At 43.2% G+C, this 16359-nt stretch overlaps 1 protein-coding gene across 1 annotated transcript in view; it reads left to right on the forward strand.

The window, feature by feature from the left end:
- Positions 1–16359, forward strand: part of HDLBP (high density lipoprotein binding protein) — a 53770-nt gene that overhangs the window by 7204 nt on the left and 30207 nt on the right. The gene's annotated exons all lie outside the window — the stretch shown is intronic.

A 16359-nucleotide genomic window follows, 5' to 3' on the forward strand; every position in this document is an offset into this window, starting at 1 on the left:
CCCCACATGTCAGCTGTTAGGTGGGGAGGCTGAGCACCTGTGCCACCAGTCACCTCACTGACATTATCTTTGGGCTCTGGGAAGGGTGTCCTCAAAAGCCACGAGGACTCTCCAGCTCTCCCCCGCCATTTCCAGGCTTAAATCCATTTGTTTATTGATTTCCTGGCACCATGCATGTATGTGGTTGCACAGGAGTTGGTCTTGTGTAAGTGGTTGTCTTTATATTACTTAATTCCTAACCTTTCCTTTCTTCCTGACTCAAAGCTGTGAACCTGAGTGAATAGGGAAGACTGGCCACAATAAAAAGTTGCTGCTCAACAGTGATATTTGACTGTTTTACTAGTCTAAACACAGCTTTGTTCTTTCTGATTTTTTGTCATAACATCAGATTTTCTGAACAAATAAAAATGCAGCTGATATGCATTTGGACTGTGTCTTTTGACGTGTAATATGATTCTTTTGATGTTGGCATCTGTCTGTCTTGGGAGACAATGGAAGAGTACACCTTCGGGGATAAACTCAAACCGTTGCAGAGTTACAATGCTTGCTGGGTCTGTAAAAACTGATGCAGAAGAGACAGGTTTTATTTTAAGCATGTGTACTTAATAGGATTTATTCCTTAAACATGCTTAAAATGACAGCCTTAGTCTTTCATTACATTATTCAAGAAACCTCAAGGTACCGGTATGTTGTCTAGGTTAAAAGACAGGTTGATACTGGCCTCATTCACATGATACGGTAAGCCAAACTATGGTTTACCGGGACCATTCAAATGTGTGGGCTCCTAAAAAGCAGTTTGCAGCCACTTTGCTCTTTCATGGATTTATTTACACCCATGCCATTCCAAGCTAAGTCAGGCCCATTGTTAAGCACTCTCCTTGCTGACAATTTGCAATAAATATTCAAGAATAATATATTTCGGTAATACTAGGTAATGTGAATCAGGCATTACATAGAGAGAATTGGGCACCTATTTGTTTAGCTAGTGAATGCAAGGTTTGCAACATGTGGATCAATATCAGACTATAAAGAGAGATCAAACCAGGTACTGGCAGTGTTCCAGGATCAGACGATACTGAAGGGACTGAGAAAAGGAGAGATAGTTACTACTATATGAAGTATTACATGTAAGAAATACGGTAATAATCAGATGCACAAGTATAAGGAGATGGCCAACTAGCAGCATTTTGGATAAAAATGTAGGAATCATAAAGTAGTGGATGAACAACGAAAGACAGGTCTGCAATATGATGCAATGGCACATAAGACCAAACCTGTTTTAGTCTGTATCAACAGGAACATCATGTCTTGTTGACCCAGAGCAATAGTACTGTACTACTGCTCTGCCTGGTGCTTGTAAAACCACATCTGAAGTTGTTTTCAGTTCTGTGTATCCCAGTACAAGTAGAATGTTGTCAATTTTGAATTAAAAGAAAATCTTATGAGAGCTACACAAACGATAACTGTTCTAGGAAGCATATTTAGATGAAGAAATGCTGAATAACGTTTGAGGGTTTAACAACTTAAAAGATGATGTAGTGGGAACAGATATGCTAACAGTTCTCAGATACTTTAAACATCAGAAGAGAGGGTAAATAATTGTCCATCTTCTGAAGATAGAAATAATAGTTCTAAAAGTCAAGGGTACATTTAGGTAATTATTGTATTATGTGATGTGGCTCTTAGATTACTGTTGTTTATTTAATTACTGGCAGAAGAAAGTTGATGGTTGAAAATTAAGTACAACTGTTTACTTCCTACTCGAGTGGTTGGTGCAATATGGAGTACTGCTGTTCCATACACTCCCCTACTTTTCCCCCAAGAGCACTATTATATCCAACTCCACTTGTAAGGAAACCACCTATGAAATGTGACCTATGTGCTGTGTACAAGAATCACTAGGTTATGGTGACAAGGCATTCTCATACAGGTATCTAACCTCTAGAGTTAAACTACAACTCCCAGAATTATGAGGTAAGCCTTGTTCTTTAAATGTGTTGGAACATATGGTGTGGGTGTGGGCGGTTTCTGCCTCCTGTGCCTATGTTGAAATTATAGGCAAAGTATTTTGATTTGAACGCCTGAGGTCCACGATTAAAACTGAATATTTGTAAATAATAATAATAATAATGATCATAATAAAAAAATTGTAATTTATACCCTGCCCATCTGGCTGGGTTTCCCCAGCCGCTCTGGGCGGCTCCCAACAAAATATTAAAATACAATACTCCATTAAACATTAAAAGCTTCCCTAAACAGGGCTGCCTTCAGATGTCTTCTAAAAGTCTGCTAGTTGTTTTTCTCTTTGACATCTGGTGGGAGTGCGTTCCACAAAGTGGGTGCCACTACCGAGAAGGCTCTCTGCCTGGTTCCCTATATTTCTTGAGCATAAACAAAATAAAAAAATTCCTTCCAGTAGCACCTTAAAGACCAACTAAGTTAGTTCTTGGTATGAGCTTTCGTGTGCATGCACACTTCTTCAGATACACGTGTATCTAAATGTGTATCTGAAGAAGTGTGCATGCACACAAAAGCTCATACCAAGAACTAACTTAGTTGGTCTTTAAGGTGCTACTGGAAGGAATTTTTTTATTTTGTTTTGACTATGGCAGACCAACACGGCTACCCATCTGGAACTGTTTCTTGAGCATATTCACTCCGACTCCGAAGAGTTTATGGGGCTTATTCTGTGGTAGTCTGCGAGTTTAGGATTGCAGGCACGCAGCACGAACTTTTTACACGTTTCCTCGGAATACATGCCCAAGGTTTTGTTTCTGAGTAAACGTGCACATGGTCGCCACGTTTTGCTATGGAGGAGGTGGAAGAGTTCCTTTTCGGCTTTCGCCCCCCTTCCCTTCAGTCCTCCCTTGGCGGCGGGGCTAGTTGGGGGACTTGCAGCTGGGGCGGGAGCGGCTGCGTCGCTTGACCCAGCGCTTCTCCCCGCCTCCCCAGTCGCTGGCAGCTGGGCCGGGCCTTCCCAGGAAGGGAAAGGGAAGGGGCCCGGCTCGTCTGACGTGTGAGCCTGGGATTGGCAGCCTCTCCCCCATATAGCAGACGGGAAGGTGCCTCGCCGCCTTCCCGGGAGCGCTTCGGGGCTTCTCCAGCAGAGCGAGCTAAGCGGGCACGGGCCGGAGTGAGTGCCACGTACGGGGCAGGAGGGCGGGCGCGCGGGCCGGGGGTGGCGGGAGAGCAGACGGGAAGGCGGCGGCAGCCGCGGGGGTGCGGAGCAGGGGCAGCGGAGAGAAAGAAAGGGGGGATGGTGAGGAGGAGGAGGAGGAGGAGTAGAGAGAGCGAGAGCTGCTTGCCGACGTGGAGGCAGAGAGGAGGCGCCGGCACGGGCTGTCCTCCCGCGTCCTCCCCTGCGGAGCTGCCCCTCTCTCCGCATTCTCCCCCTGGAAGACGGAGGGTGACCCGAGCGGGGCGCACGCTCCGCGCCGGGGCTCCGTCCCCTCGGCAGGGAGGCGAGGAGCAGGAGGAGGGGCGGGGGAACCGATCGGGCTACGTGTCACAGGCGCGCGGCAGCCGGATCTCCTCCCCCTCCCAACTCAGCCGCAAAACTTTGCCCCAACTTTCCTGGCCAGGTTCTTCCTGCTCCTCCGAGGAGCGACGGGGGCGGAGGAGCAGCGGCGGCAGGGAAAAGAAGAAAAAGCCCACTCCTCCCTCTCCGGGCCGGCGCGTCCTAGGCTCCTGACCTTAAACGAGCCAGAAGAAAAAGCCGGGAAAGGGAGGGGGGGGCGAAACGAGAGGCTTTGTACTCTATCCTCTCCACATACCCCGCTCCATTTTGCAGGAGGGCCCCAGGCAACATTCCTAATCCTGTGGCTGATGTGGACATTGCAGAGGGCAAAAGCGGGACGCGGCCCTAAAGCCTGCTAGACTATTCTCTCCCCTGAGGGCTGGTTGCAGGTTATGGAGGTTCCTTCTGCCTACAGTATTGATATTTTTTTGACGGGGGGGGGGGCGACAACCTCCTTCCTCCCAAGTGCATCCCTGTCTACTACATGAACGAAGCAAGAAAGTGAGCAAGCGGGCATAAGATTGCACATGTGCGTGCGCGCACACACACACTGTGGGCAGCATGGCTGGAAGGAGTGGGTCCTCTGGCACTGGTCAGGGAGAGAGAGAGAAAGTCTGGGAGCTGCTTCTTGGTCGTTCCTGTATTCATCTAGTCCAATACCCTGCAATGCAGGAATCCTTTGCCCAATGTGGGACTTGAACCCACAACCCTGAGATTGGGAGTCTCATGCTCTACCAACTGAGATATCCTCTCGCCCATTCCCCACCATTGTGGCCCTCAGAGGGTAAGCATAGGCTTGCCAGGGGCCAGTTGGTGGCGGTGGAAGGAGGAGCCACCTCATTTCGCACTGCAGGGAGTTCAGTCCTCCTTACTGGGCCAGGTTTCAACGCTTCCACTTGACAGGTTGGCCGCAATGCGTGTGGCACTGCCCTGTGGCAGGCACGATGCCTGCTTGAAGTTGCTCCCAGCGCCTTACACGCAGCAGCACCCTCTCCCCACAGACCCTTTCCCAGCATTTTTGGGTGATTCTGTGCTTGGAGATGCTTGGCTACCCTCAAGCAACAGCAGCACCTCACCTGGTGTGTTCCTCACTGGCTTGACTGAAAAGGCCAGATCACTAGGCATCCACCACCATTGCGCCACTCAGAGCAGAAAACATAGGTGAGCAAACAAGAGGATGAGGTGGCCGCTCAGTGAGTGAGCAGCTTGCACCTGTGCTTTCTCTTTGGGCACCACAGTTGTGGGGATTGGACCCAGCAGGTGAAATCCTCTCTACAGCAGTTTGTTGTGAAAGAGGGCAAATGAGTGGCAAGGGCCCCTTCACTGAGTGAGAGAAACAATGAGTGATTAGAGAACGTGGCAGCTGTTCCTTGCATCCACCACTCATTCACCTGTTTTTATGAGGGGGGTGGGAATGCAAGCAGCAACTGTTCTGTGCCCCCTTCCCCCTGAGTCTTAGGTGGGAGCAGGTGGGTAGAAAGTAGGGGTGCTTTTGCTGTACCCAGCAGTGAACAGGACCACAGTGACTTTGCAGCAGCTTGTCAGGGTCTGCTTTGTTGGGGCCTCCTGGGCTTGGCTTGTGAGGCTACAGGTAACTGGGGCAGCATCTGCCGCCTTGCCCTCCTTGTGTGAGCTTCTGCACCTATTGGCAAACTCCAGACCCCACAAGAAACAAAACTGCCCTGTAAAGGACAAACTGTAACTTTCTGTAGGCTGCTTGCTGATCTTAGGTTTATATGGGCACCTTTCCAGAGATTATTGCAAGTTGCTCAACTGGAGCCAGGAATTTTGAATCACTCATAACACACATGCCTGTAGAATTCATGAAAACCTCACTCTTCTCCTCTCTCCCTTTCTGTGTTCACCCCACCAGTAACTTTGAGGTTGGCTTTGCCTGCAGTTCTTTGGTTGTCTTTCAGTACACTGGTGCCTTCCCAGTGAGACTGGTTCCCTGGGTTGGTAGGTAGGCCTGGGGGGGTAGGGCAGGCTTTAATTACAATTACCTTGTTTCTTAGCCCATGTAAGAAACAGTGAAGTAATGGCCATGAATAAAAGCAAGGCCCAAGGAAACAGGAGCGGGGGGGGGGGGAGGTTTCAGAAGCTGTATTCTACTCTGCAGTTGCATGGGAATGAGGGCGGCTGACTCACAGAGCAGGTCTTAATCACTCAAAATTGGTTCATGTGCAAAGGTGGCGTTGAAGTCTGCCATATAGAAGAAGAAGCCTTGCTGTGCTTTTGAAGTTCTCGGGCTGGGTGTTGTCTAGCAAGGGTGTGTGTATGTGGTAATAAAGCGTTGAGTGTCACCATGAAAGAGTTGGATGCTGGGAAGACGTCTTGACCCTGATCTTGCACAGTCTGGCATGTGTTTGTGGCTGTCCGAGACTTGGAAATGCTTTGATGTTAACAGACTAATCACACCGTTGAAGGGATATTTAGGCTTTTGCAGAATCGGTGAGTCTCAGCCACCATGGATTTGATCTGGGGATGGGAACTTGTCTAGTTTGGCCTCCTGTTTTTTGTATGCATGTTCTCCTACCCCACTGCTTTTTAATTATGGAACTAATGCTAGGGTTTTCCAAAAACCATATTGAACCAGTGGGATATGTCTGAGATTTAGCGTCTGCTGGAGATATCCTAAGGATTTGTGGTAGAGAATATTGAGTCTTTTGTTTCATGCCATGTGCCTTATAAAAATGCTTTTTACTCATTATTTCAATATATTTACTCTTTATTTCAATATATTTAGAATTATTCAAAGCCTTCCTATCTGAATCTCATAAATTTTTCAAGCCAAACTAATTTTGAAAGTGTAAGTTCCAAATAGATATAGATTAGCAATTGTTTTGAATCTATTTTATACACACCTAACTCTTCTTTTAACAAAGCCAGCTACTTTAAATCCAATCAGTGGGATCATTCTTCTGTAGATGTCTTCGAATTTAGGGGTACGCATGCATAGTAAATGCTCACAGTGAATTTATTTCTGTCTGAAGGAGTTATTTAAAAAACCTAAACAGCTGCTCATTATCATAAATGAAAAAGTGTATCTTTCTCTGTTTTAAACTCTTTCTATGGGTGATGATATTCAGAATTCTATATTCTGGGTAACTTTTACTAAACGGATTAAATGGAAGATCATTTTTCTGCTGTAGAATTAACTGGTGCCAAACTTTCTGCTCTATTCCACTAGAAATGTGTGGCTAATCTGTTTGCCACAAATGTGGGTCTGTGTGGTGTTGCTTTTGTTTGGCCTAGCTGCTGTATCTTTACAGTTACCTCCTGTGTTAAATTATGGTTTTACAAGTGTAATTTTGCTATTCTTGCTCAGCCCAGGTTTAGTATGGCTTATATCACAAATTATGTCTGCTGTGGAGCGGAGTAACTCTGTGTCCGTGGCGTGTGGTTTAGAACGAAACCCCGGGTCAAAAACTGTTGGCTAGTTTTTTCCGGCAGGCTACCGCAGATCAGGAGATGGCATCCTGTCAGGGCCTTGCTGGTGCTGACAGACAACTTTTATGAGCCAGTCAACAAATAACAAAACCCTGGCAAGCCAGTATAGAACTTGGCCATGCCGAGGTTTTAAGCTTCTAGCTGCAGCAGACAAATGGGGATTGCTATCCTTGCTCATTTCTGTAGCACTCTTTAGCATACAAGGATGCTTTTCAATTCTTTTTCTCAGAGGGTTGCTAGCCCTTTAAGATTATCCTTTCCCCTCCCCCTCCAAAGCTGTGAATGGTCTCTGGTACAGGCAGTGCTGAGGTGGCATTTGTGAAAATTGCACTTGGCTCTGTGCTGACACTGATACGCTGCAGGACCCTTCTGAAGCTTTTCTCCCTCTAAATAACAGGCGGCTTGGGAGATAGGCATACACTCTTTCAGGTGTAAAAATGTATTAATTTTAAAATGAGCTTTCTTGGGGCGGGAATGTTAACCAGAGTTTTAAGAAATACTCTCTCCCCCCCTCAGGTTATTACATAAAATAAAAACAGTCTGTTACAGTTTTTACATTTTTTTATATCGCAAAACAAAATTCCTTGCTCCTACCATTCATTCCAATGTGACTGTTCATTCCATATTAATGTTTATGTTGTAAACATATGTTGCAATAAAAATAACCTCCTTATTTCCATTAATAATTACTTGTAGATGGGTCATTGAATATGATTGGCCTTTAACAGAACAAACTCGGTTTTTCATTGTGTGTCCTGCATGTTATCTCCTAGTTTTTGTGAATGAATGAATAAGTTGCATGAAGCATTTTCTTTGTCATTAGAACTGTAACCCAACTGCATTGTGAAAGAATTCACATTTACCTTGGGGTAAGCTGTAGTAAAGTAGATTTCCTTCTGAGAAGACACATAGACATTCACTGTTTATTTGGTGTGGGGTTTTTTTAAGATTGGCCCTCCCACCCTGCATGGGAACTGGTCCAAACTGCCAACCATACTACTTCATGAGGGATTGGTTACTAAAATGACCAGTTATTTCTTACTAATCACCATTGTTTCGCATAACTGAGCCTTTTTACCCTCGTAGACCCTGATAAGCTTTTCCATTTTGTGACAGAGCAGGCATCCCTAAACTCGGCCCTCCAGATGTTTTGGGACTACAACTCCCATCATCCCTGACCACTGGTCCTGTTAGCTAGGGATGATGGGAGTTGTAGTCCCAAAACATTTGGTGGGCCGAGTTTGGGGATGCCCATGATAGGGTTTCATGATAGGAAACTGAAAGTCTTAGGACCTATAACTTTGGGCTGTGAAAACTTATGTGACATGGAGCCCTGGTTAATCCCATGAGGGCAGAATGGTTAGCAAGCCAAACCTTGGAAAAAGTAGACAGGGCAGCTATTTCATTAACATGGCAAAAAGCCTGCAGCCCAATCCTGAGCATCCGTAAGTACTATTAGCCCTTTGATGAGATGGATATTGAGTTCGGATCTAGCTATGTTGGCCTTTTTTTTTTAGCAGGCGTGCATATAAAGTCAAGGGGTGGTGTATTGGGAATACTAGGTTTGGGGGAAGTAAGGATGCAGTATACAGTCATACCTTGGTTATTGAACGGCTTAGTTGCCAGACAAATTGGCTCCCGAACGCTGCAAACCTGGAAGTAAGTGTTCCGTTTTGCGAACGTTTTTCGGAAGCTGAACTTCAGATGTGGCTTCCACTTGAGTGCAGGAAACTCCTGCAGCCAATCAGAAGCTGTGCCTTGGTTTGCGAATGGTTTTGGGAGTTGAACTGACTCCTGGAACGGATTAAGTTCGCTAACCAAGGTACGACTGTACAGGAGGTGGTGATCGACAAAAAACGGAGCTGTTGCTTTTTAGGATGGAGGTAGATGCTTTTTTCTGCAAGATCATGTACTTTGCAGTTGAAGCACTGGTGTTGTCTTGCCTAGCTATGAATCCTTTCTTTACTATAATAAATAAACATTGGACTTCAAGAGGAAACCTAATAGATGGAACGGCCATACCTGTGTTCTCGCACAAGGGGCCTGACATGATTTCTGGCTCTACTTGCTTTAATATCTATCTATCTATTTATCTGTCTATCTATATGACTTAAAAGTGAAGGTTTGTATGTTTATTACATATCTATGCCACCTTTTTCCTTCATCCTCACAACAACCCTGTGAGGTAGGTTAGGCTAAGAGATGGTGAATGGCCCAAGGTCACCCAGTGAGCTTCATGGCTTAGTGGAAATTCAAACCCTGGTCTCCCAGGTCATAGTCCAACACTCTAACTACCACACCACAACTCCATAACACTTAATCCAAAGACAAGTCCAAGTTTGATCACATAAGGCTTTTAAAACATATTTCAAAACCCTTGCTCTGGCTCTTTTCAATGCTGCTGCCTCTTTAAAAAGCTTAAACTTTGATACAGTCGAGGAATGGCCAAAGAAATGTGTTAAGCATGCTTGTGTCTTTTCAGTTTGTGGAGAACAAATAGTTGGTGATTTGGAATGTTTGTTCTGTTTGACCTTGCTGTAATCAACAGGACTTCGAAGTGTACTGTTTCAGCCCTTTTTGTTCTGCATTTAATTATATATAATGGCTTCTATTAACAAAATGCTAACCATTTAAATTAAAATAGATTAAATTGCCACATGATTTGCTGTTGCTGTCTGAAAACGCCGATCTTGTTGAAAATTAAATTATAGCTAGACATGTAGGGTGCATGCATACTTTGTGTTTTGCACAGAAACCATTTCCATGGAATTAACAGGAGTTTGCTGCTTGCTTAATACGCCTTTTTTTAAAAAAAATAATAATTATGTGGCTTATTCGTTATTTTCCCCTCCCCCAATAACATTGGTCCAAACATGTGTGCAGATCTACTTTTTTCAGTTTCCTTTATGAGGCATTTGCAGTTTGCTAACCAGAGCTGAATTCTTTTATGCATCCCTTTGTTCTGCTGTATTCTTGCTCTTCAACTTGCTGCCAGTGACGAATGCTCCAAATTCACTGTCCTCTTTCACCTTTCATCTCTCTGGTTTGATATCCATCCTTATCCCCATATCCATCACCAGTTTCCTTTGCCTCTGGGAGTCTCCTCCTGTTTGTGTCAGAGGAGGGAAGGTCATACACAAATCTTCCTTTTTGCTGCAAATGAGACAAGGGATGCTATCCACCAATATGTTGCCCAGCATAAACCCATTGAAATGCAAGAGCGCTGCTGCCTGTTCATTTCTTTGGGACTTATACAGGAGAATTTTATGGTGGATTCACCACTGGATAACCTAACTTTCTTTCTGCAAGCGTACTCTTAATTCTTCCTGCTGACCATTCTTTGGCCAAAGTGGATAACTATTCCTGCAGTCTAGTTCTTTGGCTAAAATGGAAAATAAGTGAGCTTGGTACTGTTGCTTGTTAGGTCTCTGTAACCTTAGGAGTCTGCCTCTCCACCTGCTGACATCTCAGCTTTTGATTTGTGAAGCATTTCTCTTTCAGCTGGCTGATTTTAAAAATCCACCTCCCATATGTTTTGGTAGCTCTCTCTCCCCCCTGGGTAGTTGAAATAGTATAAGACTTTAGGTGGGGGGATTCTTGCAGTTCTTTTTTTTAAAATGAGCCGTGTTTAACTTATTTTTTTTATTACAAAATTTTAAAAGTTTGACTTTTAATTGCAAAGGGGAGTTAGAGAGTAGGGTGTGTATAAACAGGATTAGAAATAACAAATGCATGGCTATGAAATGTTAGGATTTATTTATTTTGCTGTTTGTAACCATTTCTAGTAGCTAGCACTGGTAGTATCCAGGCCTTTGGGTTGCAAAGAAATTGTGGGAGCAAAGACTTGTTGTATAGGAGCAGTGTGTCCTTCTATAAATGAATAAATAAACAGGTGAGGCACATACTGAAAAAGTAACATGATAATGTTGCAAAAGTAGCACTAGATGGCTGTCTCAATTAAGTAATACTATCTATTATTTACTTATTTTGCTATGCCACCTGAGAATTTCGAAGTGAAGAGTTATTTGATCTCCAGTATTGGAAATGTACCTGTCTCGGGGGACAGGATAAAATACATAAGGTTATATCCAACATTAGTCAAACTCAGAGTAGATTGCTTGAAATGGATGGACTTAAGTAACTTAAATACGGTAACTTAATTTCAGTATGGTCTGCTCTGAGTATGACTAACAGATGTCACACAGTCAAAGAATTTACTCCCTCCCCTTTAAAAAAAGGTATATTAAAAGGACACTGCTGTTTTTAAAGTAAATTTGAATAATGTTAAAAGTTTTTTCTTGTAGTAATAAGGTATAAGAATATGTAAGAATGGATTGATACTAGATGAAAATTTGAAGCTATAATATGTGAGGAAAAATAATTAAGGATAAATTAACAGGATATGAATTTGCTGAATCAATTTTTAAATGGAATACAAAAAAGGGAGGCGTGAGGAAGTCAGGAAAATAAGTTAATTAAAGACGAGAAACTAAAAAAGCGGGATTTTTGTTTTATTTTGTTTTTTCTTTTTGTTCTATGTTAAATGTTTGCATTTCTGTATTTTTGTATTTTTGTATTCTTCTTGTGTTTTTTCCTTTACTGTTAAAATGCAATAAAATATTATTTTAAAAAAAGTTTTTTCTTGTAATGGCTTAAATGGTATTATGATCCCCTATCAATTATATTGAACCAAAGGCTGCTTTTACATTGGTACCTCGGGTTAAGAACTTAATTTGTTCTGGAGGTCCATTCTTAACCTGAAACTGTTCTTAAGCTAATTGGGCCTCCCGCTGCCGCCGCGTGATTTCTGTTCTCATCCTGAAGCAAAGTTCTTAACCCAAGGTACTATTTCTGGGTTAGCGGAGTCTGTAACCTGAAACGTCTATAATCCAAGGTACCACTGTATGTGCATAAAAACTGTTGGGGAGGACTGAGTCACAAGTCATGTGTTTTCTGCAACCACAGACTAGCAAAGAGGTAGGAGATGCTGGACTGTTTGTCACTTGGTTTATGCATGGAAGCCTCTATGGCTGATATTTGTACTCCTGTTTTAAGTCTTCAACTATTTGAACTTTGCAGTGTGCTTCATTCGAAATTACGAATATTTATCTTCATTTTACTAAGCAAATAAAATGGATCAGCTGTGTACAATTATTTTCCATATATTAGATAAATATTTCCCACTCTTCTTTAAATATACGTTCTTCTTGCAAGTTCTGCATATTCTAACATAAGTTGCCAATCTTCTTTAGAGGCGACTTCGCTCACTTTCTATTTTTGGGCTAACAGAACACGGGCCACTGTTGTTGCATACATAAACTCTTCTGGCTTGTTTATTGTTTCCCATTCTGATAAGAAATTATACATTTTAGACAGAAGTTTATCCTTATTTTGTAAAAGTTCTTTTTCAAATTGTGAGCTTTGGTCCAAAAAACCATTTTTTTGGTCTACCTTAAACATAGCATATATTTGGTGGTATTGTAACCAATCCGTTACTTGGCTTCTTAAGTTCTCCATAGGTTTCAGTCTGGGTTCGCCCCCTGCAAAGTCCAGCAATTCCATGTAAGTCACCCATTGTCTGTCCATATTAACTCTCTTAATTGTAATTGCTTCAATGGGGGGTGTTTTTCTTTCTAGCAGATTTATATTTCTCCCAGACTCTATACAAATTCTTCCTGAGAATGTGGTTCATACTGAACACATTCATGCCTGCCGAAGTTTAAGTCTTGGCCTTCCAAGTCTAAAATATCTGCATTATCCAATATAATCCATTCCTTTAACCAACACAAACAAGCTGCCTCGTACAATTGCAAGTCTGGCAAAGCCCCTCTTCCTTTTGTATCTATCAAAATTTTATATTTAATTATTGGCTTTTCAGGATTGTATTCTTAGACTAAAGGTAAATTATTATTTGTGCATGTATATGCAGCTGTAATTCTACAGTGCTTGTTGCACGTATGCAAAAAACATTTTGAATTATGCTCCTGGGCTCTGCTCAGTGTTAAACAAATGCCTTTCATTGTTTTTATAGCAGCCAGGAAACGTGAATTTCACAGTGAGGGACATTATTTTGGATGAATAATTGAAAAAGAACTTTCATTTCACCTTGATTTAAATTAATCCATGCTGCAGCACTTTGCCTTTTTGCTTCTTTTTTCTGGCAGTGCTTGCATACTTTTGAGATAAAATGTTTTCTTTGTTAAATGTTGATAAGCAGTTGATCGATGAAGTGATCCTAATCTTAAACAACAGCCATCTGCGTTTGGCAGTGTGCCACAGGGCATAACATAACTGAAGATAGCAATATTTTCACTAATTGTGGCCTAACATCCATTATGTTAATGCAGATTTATTAGTAGTATAATTAGAATACGCACATGAGTTTGCATTGTATTTTCATTGTGGCCCCAAGATTTGAATAAACCAGCCAGCCATTAATAATGATCTAGGAAGAGCCTGTGGAGTCAGGCCAGTGGTCTGTGTAGTCCAACATCCTGTTCTCACAGTGACCAACTAGATGGCTGCAGGAAACCAGCAAACAGGATTCAGGCCCAAGAGCACACTCCCACCTATGGTTTCCAGCAACTGGTGTTCAGAAGAAGCATTGCTGCCTCTGAATGTGCAGGCAGAGCTTAGCTATCATGGCTAGTAGCCATTAATGATATTATTCTTTGACAGTTACAACCCATGTAGCCAAGCTGCCCTCTTATTCCAAGAGTGCCATACTCTCTTTCTGAATGATCACACATGAAATAGGTGATGACTTGCCCTCCAAAGCCAGATTGTATCGTAATTTCTTACTTTCATTGCTTTCCTCATAAGATGCTTGAGACAGACTTAGCAGTGTCCTATCGTAGGTTTCTTGTCTTTGTTTTAAAATCACTTTCTGCACTTCTGTCTTACGTAGACACGGAAGCAACAAGAAAATGGGTAAAGATGACTGGAATGGACAGGCATTAGTCTAACATACATGAGTCTTTCATTCTTTATCTCAGTTCCCCCATGCATCTTGTACATATACCTGAAGGAGCGTCTCCACCCCCATTGTTCTGCCCGGACACTGAGGTCCAGCGCCAAGGGCCTTCTGGCGGTTCCCTTACTGCAAGAAGCCAAGTTACAGGGAACCAGGCGGAGGGCCTTCTCTGTAGTGGCACCCGCCCTGTGGAATGCCCTCCCACCAGATGTCAAAGAGAAAAATAACTACCAGACTTTTAGAAGACATCTGAAGGCAGCCCAGTTTAGGGAAGCTTTTAATGTTTTAACAGACTACTGTATTTTTAATACTTTGTTGGAAGCTGCCCAGAGTGGCTGGGAAAACCCAGCCAGATGGGCGGGGTATAAATTATTACTATTATTATTATTAACATGGGAATCAAGAACCGACATCAGAATTACCCCCAGCTGTTACAAAATTCTGGCATTGCCAAGTGATCTGCAGCTATTTCCCCTCCCATCCGTCTTTCGCCTTCCCTTGCCATTCTTCACCTTGCCCAATATTATTTTATTATATTCTGCTGAAGCAGTGCCTTGGTCTAATCTCCATAGCATACAGCAACGTTTCAGACCATTCCTCAAGTCACCTCAGGGTGCCAAGGCACACTGGTTGGAAACCAGTGATTTTCTCTCCCCCCCCCCCCCATGTTGTAAGCCTCCTTGAGCATGCTTTGAACATGGTTTTATTCCATTTCATTGTTTTCATAAGTAACATTTTCTCTAGCCTCTGCCATTCAAATCTGTGCAGCTTCGGGGGCATGATGAAACCAGCAGCTGTGCCACGAGGCTACATTCCTGTCAGGCAGGCACTAAATCAAGTTACAGCACCCAAACGGTCTCAACTTGAGCTCAGCCTTCCTGGAACAAAGTTAAGCCACTAAACCCATACCCAGCTAGCAGGAAGTTCTGAGCAAAGGGTGTTGGGGGCCAGAAAAGGTGGCAGAGCCAGGAGAACGACAGCCTTGAGAATAGGGCCAGATCAAGGGGAGAACATACATAATTAGTCAGACCTCTGTATGCTGGTGACAGTAAAAGTAAGGGGAGCACTGTACCACTGTTCCTGCTTTGCAGTTTGCTGAGCCTGTCAGTCATGATTAACCCTGGAGTCCTCCTAGTACCTTTTTCTTGAGAGCCAGTATAGGAGACCAGGGTTCAAATCCCTGCCTGGCTGTGATGCTCACCGGGTGCAACCTTGGGGTGGTTGCCGTCTTCTGTCAGCCTAACCTAAAACAGATTGGCTGGCCGGCCATTTGCCAGAGATTCTTTAGCTGCGATTCCTGCATTTCAAGGAGTTGGACTTGATGACCCTTGGTGTACATTACAATTCTATGGCTCCATGAAGCTCTAAAGAGTTTGATAAAATAGATGGGAAGCATAGTTAACATGAACTCCTTGACGATCTTCTTCCATTAAGGGTTGTAGGACAGATTGTTTGTTTTTGCGGTCTGAGCTGTAGCCACATGTGCCGGCAGATGTACTTTCTGTCCCACAATAGTGCAGATGCCACACTGGTTTTCTGTTAAGCCACCTTGTCTAAAGCAGTGACAGGCCTTGAATAGTGACATGAATATTCAGTGTTGGCTCATGCAGAGCACATGCTCTTCTAGTCTATCCCAGCTTGACCCTGTTGCAAGAAACACTGTCTTGTACCCCAGTTTTGTTCACAGTAAGTCAGTTGTCATGATTCGGTATATACATTCTTGATTACCATTTAAAATCTATCCACTTTTATTTACCAATACCAGGCCTAGATCCGTGTCATAGAGCCACCAAATTCCCGATGTTAGTGCCCTGTGTTAATGCTATAAGCTTTCTGAGTGGCAAGCCCTGCTAAAATGTATGTATTTGTATTAAATTTTCAGCTCTCTTCCTTCTGGGTCATTCCCCAACAATTACAGTTTTAGGCTCCTATCCTTGTCCTTCATTTTCCTTCTGGAGCAGCGATTACACGTTTCTTAGGTGATTACAGTTGTGGATTTCAAATTTAGTTTTAAAAGCGAGGAAATACGAAGATGCTCCAGTCTCGTTCAAGCTGACTTTGCTGGGATTGCACTTGTTCCAAGAAATGTTCAAAGTAGATTATGGCCCTACCCATAAATGCTGACTGTCTCCGCTGCTGCTGCTGCTGTTTTTCTAAGCTGGTTTGATCAGTTTTACCCAGTAGCACAGGTATTTGTAGTTAGACATCTAACTCCCACTGAACTCCTGTTGGGATGTTGGAAATATGTTGGTAACTTATTTGTTTTCAAACAAAGATCTCTGGTCAAGTTTGGAGCTCTTGCCTCATGTAGAGTTTTCAAAATGCCAGTCACATACACATGTGCACAAGTTGGGCATTGCTGGTGTGTGTGTGTGCATGTGTGCGCGCACATGCACATATTAGAGCTTAGAATTGCCAG

This window comes from Podarcis cretensis (assembly GCF_951804945.1).
Source record: "Podarcis cretensis genome assembly, chromosome: 5".
NCBI lineage: Eukaryota > Metazoa > Chordata > Lepidosauria > Squamata > Lacertidae > Podarcis > Podarcis cretensis.